This window comes from Camelus bactrianus, chromosome 3 (assembly GCF_048773025.1).
Source record: "Camelus bactrianus isolate YW-2024 breed Bactrian camel chromosome 3, ASM4877302v1, whole genome shotgun sequence".
Lineage (NCBI taxonomy): Eukaryota > Metazoa > Chordata > Mammalia > Artiodactyla > Camelidae > Camelus > Camelus bactrianus.
Window position 1 is genome coordinate 125,188,537 of NC_133541.1, and position 10,695 is coordinate 125,199,231.

General features: G+C 52.3%; 1 pseudogene; it reads right to left on the reverse strand.

Annotated features, from left to right (window-relative positions):
* Positions 1-327: 327 nt before the first annotated feature.
* On the reverse strand, positions 328-3,402 carry LOC141575635 (immunoglobulin heavy constant gamma 4-like; annotated as a pseudogene).
* Positions 3,403-10,695: the final 7,293 nt, after the last annotated feature.

The window sequence follows — 10,695 nt, forward strand, 5'->3', positions numbered from 1 at the left end:
TACCAGTCCCCTCTACGCACTCCAGCCTGAGTAGGTGCTGGCCGGACCCTGGACCCTGGGGAGCGGCTGCCTCTAGCAGAGCCCCCTCTCTGGCCTTGGGCTGCTGCCTGCCTCCGTTGGCACCAAGTTTGTCCTCAGAGCCTGGCCTGCCCCCGCCTCCCGCAGGCCCGGCGGGCGCCGGAGCTCTGCACGGAAAGAACCATGACAGTGTTGCAGGGCCCCAGGGAGGTACTGGGTGTTTTATTTCATGCTGGCCCCGGAGGTATGTACACAGGGGTGGGGCTCAGGCATCCACGTGGGACCCTGAGAGCCTCGGGGATGGGGGATCGCTTGGGTGCCGGGGTGAGGCTCATTTACCCGGAGACTGGGAGATGGATTTCTGGGTGGAGTGATTGTGTAGAGCCTCGTGCATCGCCACACAGGTGAAGACTTCTCCCCGCTGCCACGTGTTCTTTCCCACCGAGAGCTTGCTGTGGAGGAAGCAGGTCCCGGCGTTGTTCGGCTGGGGCAGCGTGGTGGCGTAGGCGCCCTCTGCCTCCGGCCGCCCGTTCCTCTGCCACTCAGCGTTGATGTCAGGTGGGTAGAAGCCTTTGATCAGGCAGGTTATGCTCACAGTGTCCTTGGCCAGGTCTTCCTGGTGTGGGGCCAGGGTGTACACCTGCGGCTCCCGGGCCTGCCCTGTGGGGACAGGTGTGTCTGCGAGCATGACGGTCACTCTGAGCAGCCCCAAAGGACCCTCCCGTGCCCGTTGTCCATCCCACCTTTGGCCTTGGAGATGGTCCTCTCGATGGGGGCCAGGAGAGCTTTGTTGTTGACCTTGCAATTGAACTCCTTCCCCGTCAGCCAGTCCTGGTGCTGGATGGGCAGGACGCTGACCACGCGGTACATGCTGTTGAACTGTTCCTCCTTTGGCTTTGTCTCAGCCGTGTGTACCTCTGTGTCATCCACGGACCAGCTGAACTCGATCTCAGGGTCTTCCTTACCCACGTCCACCAGAAGGCACGTGACCTCAGGTGTTCGGGTGCTGGAGAGGACGTCCTTGGGTTTCGGGGGGAAGATGAAGACTGTGGGCCCTCCAAGGAGCTCAGGGGCTGGTGGGGGAAACAAGATGTGGGTCAGCACCTGGACGGGCCTCCTGTAGGGCACATGTTGCCCTCATCAGGCGGGGCCTGGTGTCTGGTCACTTCCTTGCGATGGAGGGTGTAGCCTGGCTCCCTTACCTGGGCATTTGGGACACTGGGAGCTGTGGTCTTTGCTGTGGAGCGCTGCAGAGAGAGCAGATGGGGGGTTACTGTGGGCGGGAGATGGCCCTGGGTGGAGTTTAGGTCAGGGACAGGTTGTGGAAGGTGCAGATCGGCACCAGTTCTGTGGGTTAGAGTTGTCCAGCCTGTGACCACCTTGAACCTGGTGGAAATAACCAGAGGACCCCTCACATAGCCTGGGAGGCCTTCAGGTGAGGAGACCGCATCTCCTCTGATACCCTGGGCAGAGGTCGCCATCCTGGCATGTGGTTCGAGCCGGGAGGAGGGCTGACCTCAGTCCTGTCTGGGAGTGGACGCCCTCCCTGAGGCCTGTCCTCTTGCCTACACGCTTGTCCGCCTTGGTGCTGCTGGCCGGGTGGGCTACGTTGCAGATGAAGGTCTTGCCGGCCGAGCTGCTGGCGGGCATCGTCGCCAAGCTGCTGAGGGAGTAGAGCCCCGAGGACATGAGAATGGAGGGGAAGTGTGGATGCCACTGGACAGGGCGCCCGAGTTCCAGGTCACCGTCACCAGCTCAGGGATGTAGCCCCAGACCAGGCAGCCGAAGGGCACCGTGGAGCCAGGCGTGTCCCCACATCCAGCAGTCGGAGGATAAACCGAAGTGGCCTTGCTGGAGGCTGCAAGAAAGCAGGCCGTGTGACCATCGGGGCTTCACCCCTGGGAGGGTCCGGGCAGGGTGTCACGTGCCCAGGTCTGGGCACCCCTGAGCCCAGCACCCACGTGCTTCCAGAATGTCTGCAAACCAGCTGGCCGGCAGGGCCCTCACCACCTTTGGCCTCGTGCCTCTGCAGCTGTGGGTCAGAGCTGGGTGATCACCTGGGTGACAGCCCCCCAGGTCCCTAACCTCCTGCAAGTGCCTGGCCTGAATGAGCCCTGTGTCTGAGTCCTGACCAGTGCTGCCTGCTCCCTGCCAGCGTCCGCTGGTCACCTGAGCTCACCGTCCTGCTGCCCCAGCCCGGCCCTGCCATGGGTGAGCGGGTCTGTCCTTTGCGTGGTGGGCCTCCACCACCCAGAAGCCTGCTCTTGGCCCCTTGCCTGGCCTGCTGTTTGCCCTCCGGGCCCGTGTCTTCTGGGTCAGCTCTGCAGCCAGAGCACCTGGGCCCTGGCCCCCCCAGACTCTGTCCCTGCAGGCCTCCTCCTTGGCCCCCCCCTTTAATCCCTGTGGCCTCAGCCCGGCTGCGAGTCTGTGCCTTGGGGAGCTCCGGTCCCTCTTCTGGACCTCCAGCTGCAGCCCCTCGGCTCACTTCCCCCTCCCACCAGGGCCTCTGACCCCACCCCAGCTCGTGGCTCTCAGGTCCCTGCTTTCCTTCTGCCCTTGTCCTTCCTCAGTCCAGCTCATCCCTCAGCACAGTTTGGGGCCCCACACTGCCCCCACCTTCCTCGCCTGTTCGGTGCCAGCAGCCCGGGCACATCGCTGGCTGGGCCTGTCTCCTCTCACCCTGACCCATCTGCTCTGCTCCGGCTGGTAGCCCAGCTCAGGCCCTGAACGGGCCCCACGCTTTCCTTCCCTCTGCAGGGTCCAGGGTCTGTTTCACCCCACCAGGCTATGGCACGTCAACCCCTCCTTTCCCAGCCCGCCACGGGCCCTTGAGCCCAAGAACTGGGGCCCATTGGGTCCCCTCAGGGGTGACCCCTCTCCTTCATTCCCACAGAAGTCCCTCTCTCCACCCCAGGACGCCATCCGGCCAGCCCCTCAGGGGCTCAAGGGTTCTGCTGTCCCAGGAGCCCTCAGCTGGGCCTGCTCAGCTACTCAGACCTTAGCTCAAACTCTCTGCCATGTCCCTGAGCTCCTGCGGCAGCCCCCTGCTCACCTCCACAAGATCTACGTGCTTTCTCTGACCCCCTGCGGCAGCCCCCTGCCCTCCTGGTGCAGCCCCCTGCTCACCTACACCCTCTCTGACCCTTGACCCCTGGAGCCACAGCCCCTCTGGCCAGCCCCAGAGCCCTCAGCCTAGTTCAGATCCAGTGCGGGAATTTCTTTCCCAGGACTGGCTTTGCTCTTTGGATTTCCTGGGTCAGCTGCTTGCCCTCCCAGCCCCTTGTCCACCTGCACAAGCCCTACCTGCTTCCTGGAGATGCTGGAGCGGCCGCCCTGCCCTCCCGGCCCCTGCTCACCCGCACATGCTCTACTTGCTTTCTCCATGTTCCTGAGAAGCCCCCTGCCTTCCTGGTCTTCAGTCGCCTGCTCACCTATGGCCTCCCTGAGCCTTGTCCCTGGGGTGCTGGCCCTTAGCAGCCCGTGCCTTCTGACCTGCCGCAGGTCACCCCCCTCGTTCCGCTCTGCTCCTGGGCCCTTCTCCCTGGAGCTGCTAGGTGCCCCTCCCTTTCTGGGCAGCTGTCCCCTGGCAGAGTCTCTGTCCCACCCTGGTCCCCTCCCAGCAGAGCTCCTGGCCCTTGGGTACCTTAAGCCTCTTCTTTGCTCCCTGAGCCCCCAGAAGTCTCCCCTGTTCCTTAGTTCCCTCCGGGTGCTGGTCTGCGTCTCTGCACCCACCTGCTCCCAGCTCCTAGTCCTGACCTGCGCCCTGGCTCCCATTGCTCCTCCTGTAGCCAGTGGAGCTGGTGTGCAGCCCCTGTACTGCCAGCTCCAAGCTCTTGGGAACCCAGGCCAGCCCTGTGTCTCTGGCACAACTAGCCCAGTGAAGCCCGGGGCAGGTTTCTGCCCACTGATCAGGACACGCTCCCTGAAGGCCTGGCAGCCCAGCTCAGCTCAGTTGGCCTCTGATGCACCAGCTCTGTTGGAGAGGGTGAGCCCCTGCCAGGGCTCCCTCATCCTTGTGCTGGGTGGGCAGCACGACCCCTGGGCAGCTTGCCTTCCCCCGTGCTGGCTCAGGTGCTCCTGGACCCTCTGTGGGGTCCTGTCCCTGAGGTGGGGTCTCCCCTACATTTCCCCCCTGCACTATGTCTGTCCCTGTCCCTCCTAGACTCTCTGTGGTGTCCCTGAGGAGGGGTCTCCCCTTCATTGCCACCCTGCACTCTGTCTGTCCCTGTCCTCCAGGACCATCTGTGGGGTCCCGACCCTGAGGTGGTTCTCGACATCATTGCCCCCTGCACTCTGTCTGTCCCTGTCCTCCTGGAACCTCTGTTGGGTCCCGTCCCTTAGGTGGGGGTCTCCCTTTCATTTCCGCCCTGCAGTGTATGTCCCTGTCCATCCTGGACATTCTTTGGGGTCTCTGAGGCCTGGAACCTGGGTCAGAACACACCAGACCCCACCTCAGGAATGGGACCCGACAAAGGTTCCAGGAGGGACAGGGACAGACAGAGTTCAGGGGGGCAATGAAGGGGAGACCCCACCTCAGGGACCCCACAGAGTGTCCAGAAGGGACAGGGACAGACAGAGTGCAGGGGGGCAATGAAAGGGAGACCCCAACTCAGGGACAGGACTCCACAGAGTGTACAGGAGGTGCAGGGACTTAGTGCAGGGGGTAATCAAAGGGAGACACCCACCTCAGGGATGGGACTCCAAGAGGGTCCAGGAGGGACAGGGACAGACAGAGTGCAGGGGGGTAATGAAGGGGAGACCCCAACTCAGGGACAGGACCCCAGAGATGTTTGTACATCTTTAAGCAGAGGAAAGATAATGGCCACGTATGATTTCAGGCAAGACTACTGATTTGCAGTCTCTTCAGGAAATTGTAGTGTTTCCGAGGACAATATTCCTAGTCAAAATAGATTAAGCCTGAAGCCAAAGTGATGACCACAGTCAAAGCTAATGATACTGTATGTTTAGTTGGAAACAACTGGAGGAAAAATAAGTTATCATAGCAGACAGTTGACCCTATAATCCCTCTTTATTCTCTGGACCTTATCAGCAGTGGGATGGAAAAAAATAAAGTTTTCTGAGTCCATTGTATATGTAGATAGGGCAGAAAAGCACTTCACTATGGTGAAATGGAGTTTAGGGTAGGAGGAGATGTGTTTTAGTGGAATACTTGCTCTTACCCACCCAGTTTCAGATTTTTAAAGACTGCAAGGCAATCCTACACCATTGTCCTAGATACAGAAAGAGGATGGTGTCTGCTCACTGGTAGCCACAGACATAGCAGCTTGACAGAGGAGCCAGGAGAGAAAGGCTTCTCTAATAAATATGAGGAACTGTTAAGATTATTAGACCACCAGCAGTTCCACTTCTGGGTATATACCCACAAGAACTGTAAGAAGAAACATAAAGAGGTATTTGAACACCCATGTTCATAGCATTTATTCTCCACAATGTCCCCATGAGTGTGAGCACTACGGGTATACTCTTTTGAGATTTAGCCAAATTAACCACTGGGTTTAGCCATGGAACCTGTGAGTGCCAAAAGAGCTAGAATTTGAACTCAGGATGTCTGATGAGCCCACTGGTTCTCAAACACTGGTGTACATGAGAATCACCTGGAGGGCTCATTAAGCCGTAGATTGCTGGGTTCCACCTTCAGAGTTTCACTGGCTCTGGGGTGGGGCCCAAAGATTTGCATTTCTAACAAGTTCACAGATAATACTCATGTTGATGATCGGGTACCCACTTTGAGAATCAGTGTAGTAGCCTCCCTGTCTTCTTATGCACTACAAGATAACAGTAGAAGGAATTGCTCTGTCCAAAAGGAATCCAGGGGAATGACACAGGGTAAGTGATGTGTTGGAAGAAGCAGGTTGGGGAGGGGGATAAGGAGCAGAGTTCACTACCCTTTTTCAGCTGTATTGCCCTCTCTGCTATAATACAGGGGCAGCTGCTAATGTCCATGAGTAAGATGTGAGTTTTGAGGTGTGTTTCCCTGGAAGGAAGGGACAAAGACTGAGAGTCATGTGTTCTCATGAGTCTCCTCCCTCCAGTCTATCTAAATATTCTATATCCTTCAAGCTTAAGATGAAATCCCATCTAAGGTTGATCTCTTGGTTTTCACAACCCAGATTGTTCTTAGACTCAGTGTTACACAGGTTAGAAATGACTAATCTCTAATTGATTTATGTGTTTTTTATTTCTTCTCTGGTTAGTTTAAAAGTTTTTTGAGGTCAACGATAGTGGCTTATGGTTTTAGCCACGAGGACTTCCAGTGTAGCTAAAACAGTCTTGGACTAGCTGTATAATCGATGATTATTGAAAAAATTGGTTCAGTTAGTTAGAGATTACCATTACATCAAAACTAATAAAAATTAGAATAAGTATATATGAATATAATGAAGATATTGCAGAATGCTAAATGTTGGTTAGATGCTGGCCATCCTGCTGTTAGTCCCAGTGATGACTTTGGAGGAAACAGAGGCACCCCTGTTCAAGACACCTAACTGGCATCCATCCAAATCTAAGAAGCATACATGGGAATGGTGAACCCTGGAGTTGTGCAGTATACACCTTTGCACAGTTCTAAGACATGGCCCTACGTATGGGGTGGATCATATAGGTTCACTGCTCCATTCCAAGGCAGGTGGTGGTCTTAATAAATGTTAGTCCTAACAGCTCTCCCATATGTGGTACATATATGTATACCTGGATACACAACTCTATAATTTTCTAATCCTTGGTCTTTATCCTCCATTGCATTTATTAATCAGTGCCCCAAGGGTAAAGACCATGTCTTATCTTTGTACCCCTCGTGTCTAGGGAAGTCTACTGCATGTCATAGGCCCTGACAATAACTGTTTGTTGAATAAAGTAATAAGTGAACAAACATAAATGGTCATTGTCAGGTGATTTGAAGTTCTAGATATGATTATATAGTAAAATGCTTTGAAATTGCTTGAAGATATAGCAAGGTGATAGGCAAGTTCGAGGGATAAAAGGTTAATGGTGCCATCTGAGTTTTGGTAGTCTTCCTTTGCAGACTCCTACAGTTTTCTTAGCATTCTCATCAGTGATCCAGACAGCAGACGAATGGTGTTTCCTCCTCTTCCACTTGAGAAAATTGCCCTTATCCCAGTTACATAAATTTCACAATTTTGAGTTTTTTCCTTGATGATTTTCCCAGATTGGGACACCTGTTCTTCAAACAATTGTGATGTTCATGTTGAAGGTCTTTATGGGATTATTCCATCTGAGAAATTACTATGAAAATGTAATAACAAAGCTCCTAAGTGCCTTATTCTCTTGACCATACTCCTTCATTTGACTTCCTAAAAATTCCTACTTTCCCTTGGCCTTTGTGGTAGCCATCAGTGCTGGCACCAGGTTTTGTCAGTATCTATCCCCCCATACCAGCATATGGCCCTGGAAGTTAGGCGGGCCATGTGGCTTGCTCTGGCCAATGAAATGTGAGTAGGAGGGACATGAGTCACTTCTAGGTGGAAGCTTTAAGAGCCAGTGTGTGTTTCCCTACTGTATCCTCCCCATTGTGCCGATGATGGGTCAGACTGAAGCCTCGATCTGCTCAAGATCTCCAAGTAATTTCTGTGAGTAATATATCCACATTTATTATTAATGAGAAGTCAAAATGATCAGAGGAAATGTTTCTTCGAAGTGCCTTGGCGAAATAACTGGCTTAGAGTGTATGTTTCAACTTCCCCCCTATTCTCTGAAGACGTTACTTCATAGTGCATTATGATCTGTGGGAGCAAGGGCGGCTTCAAAGGCCTGTGCAGGGTCAGCAGTCCTTCCCTAGAGTAAACATAAGTCTACTATGTCTTTGATTCGTGCCCTTCACAGCCATCAGTCCCTGTCATTGTTAGAGACCCTAGACTCACAGTCAGAATTACAAGCTTTGCTCAAATGAAAGGCTCTTATTCCTCAATCCAAACAGTTATCTGAGAGTTGTCTCTGTTCCCTAGTCCTTCTTAGCTAGGTTATCCTTTGTCTCTCTTTTATTCTTGATTTTTCCGCATTAGCTCCCTGCACAGAGGCCCATTGTTATCTTTTATTTACCCATATCCAGAGCTGGGCTGTGGTGGATACCCCAAAAGTACGGTGACTGGCTAACCATTGGACTTTGTGGCTACTGATCTTGCCTTGTCCCCTTGGCTTTGGAGCCAGGACTAAGCTTGGACAAAGTATAAGTTGGTTAACTTTGTTCTCAGATCCACACACCCCTCTTCATGCTTGGGTGACAACGCTGCATTAGGCTACTGGGGATTGAATCTTGCGCTATATTTACTAGCTGTATGACCTTGGGTAGATGGCCTAAAATCTCTGAACTTCAGTTTCCTGAAGCGCGCTGGTCACAACAGAGCATGCACAACTCGGCATGGCTCTGTCTTCTCTACTTGCTGATGTGTGTAGAACAGCTCTTCTGAAATAATAAACACTTCATTTCTTTGTGAAAACAAAGTTTTTAAAAGGATATCAGCGGGTGCCAGTGATACGAATAAAGGAAAAGTAATGAGCTCTAAGATGGTGATGGATCTTAGAAAATCGTCTGAAATTTGGAATAAGTGGAAAGTGGAACATTCACCTGGGCAATGCCCAATACCGATGAAGGAACTAGTCCACTACACACACTCTGTGGAGAAAGGAAAACGTGATTTGTGAAATTGTTTTAGTAAAGATTCCAGCTAGCACAAAAATTGCTTACCAAGTGAGACATCAAACTGTAGTGAAAGCTGGAAACGCAAAAGTGCTGTGAGACTGCACAGGGAGTGTGAGTCTCGATGGAACGGGGATGTGGGAGAGAGCGAGGGGCCTGTCTGAACGTTTATATTCACAGACTGAGGGATTTGTGTAAGGTGTCAGGAATGCGCCTGTCCAAAGACAAGGGTCAGTTTTGCTCTGCTGGCTTGTGTTGGCCTCTGCATTTGTCGATGGCCTGCTTGAGGGAAGGATTCTGTATTCATTACTGCTCTCTCTCCAAACGAGCCCAGTGCCTGGCACGTGGTAGATGTTGAGTGTTGAGTGAGTATTCAGGGAGTGAGTCACTGAGTGGATCCATCTCAGAAAACAGGTTCTGAGAACCAAACAGACAGCAGATAGGAAGTTTGTGGTCAATTATAACCGCAGAGTTTCTTCCTAGGAACAGGGTGGGTGGGGGCATCTGGACTAAGGAAGCCCTCCCTGAGGCATTCCAGCTGGGAAGTTTGGAGTTCTGTAGGGACCCTGAATCCAGCATTGCAAAGGCTTACTTGTTCCATTGGTGAAGATGCGGGAGAAGGTAGATTAGAGACCCCTGGCTGAGCCAACCAGAAGGTTGGAGGACAGCCACAGCTTTGTGGGAAGCATGGAGGCAAACTGGTGCCCAACCCTCTGAGGCCTCAGAGGGGAACTCCCCCTGCCTTGGGGATTAAGTTTTCTGCATTTAGAACACATTGAAAAATCCTTGGGTCCGGTACACAAGCCTCTTACCTAGATATGACGGTGATGACTTATTGAGCACTTCCATTATGCTAAGTGTTTTATTTACCTCACCAATTTAATTCTCACAATAACCCCAAAGGTGGGTACCCTTATTCTCATATTAAAGATGAGAACTGAGGGTTAGTAAGATTAAGCAACCACTATACCATAGATCAGAGATTCAAATCCATGCTGTATGACTGCAAAGTCACATGCCATCAACCACTAAGAAAAATTCCTAACTTTATTTTTAGGTTAGGGTGTGTGAGTGTGTGTGTAAATACAAAACATCCTCCTTCATTTTATGGTTCTCATACAAATATTTGCTTCTATAACTCCTTAGGCATACCTGTAAATTTTTAGGGCTAGGAAGTTAGTTCCCAGAACAGAGAGGCTTTATCATGGCTCCCATGATTTCTGCCTCCTGCTGTTCATATAATCCCTCCCCCTTGAGTGTAGGTAGGACCTGAGACTTGCTTCTAACCAATGGACCATGGCAAAGAGGATGGAGTGTCACTCGTGACTGTGTTGGGTTATTAAGTCCATCTTCCCAGTAGACTCACACCAAGGTCTCTTACTCTCCCTCTTGCTGACTTTGAAGAAGCAAATTGCCATGAATCCTACAGTAGCAAGGAGATAAACTCAACAGCCTGAGGGAATTTGGAAGCAGATCTGTTTTCAGGCAAGCCTCTGATGAGAACTCAGCCTTGGCCAATATCTTGACTGCAGCCTCATGAGATCCTGAGCAGAGGACCCAGCTCAGCTGTGTCCAGACTCCTGACTCACAGGAACTATGAAATAATAAATGTGTGTTGTTTTAAGTCACTAAGTTTGTGTTAATTTGATACACAGCACAGAACACTAACACAGAGGTCCTTGCTTGGGGGGAAAAAAAAACCCTGCTATTGGATGAGTAGGCAGACATGTACATAGGGTTCAGAGGATGATGCAAGCCATTCTTGGGCTTTTTCCATTGAAGGAAATCAATCCATAAGAATCCTTTTCAGTGGGCAACAGGGACCTTTGTATCTCTTCTGCCTCCTTTTGTTCTCTGCTGGCCCTCTCCTTCTCAGCAGGCCCTCTGGAGACCTACCTCTCAAACTCACAGTAGAGCTGGGCAGTGGAGGGAGGGTTCAAGTCTCTTCCATTCTGCCCACTGGAGGGTCATAAAAGAAAATGGCTTACCTGGTGCGGCCTCAG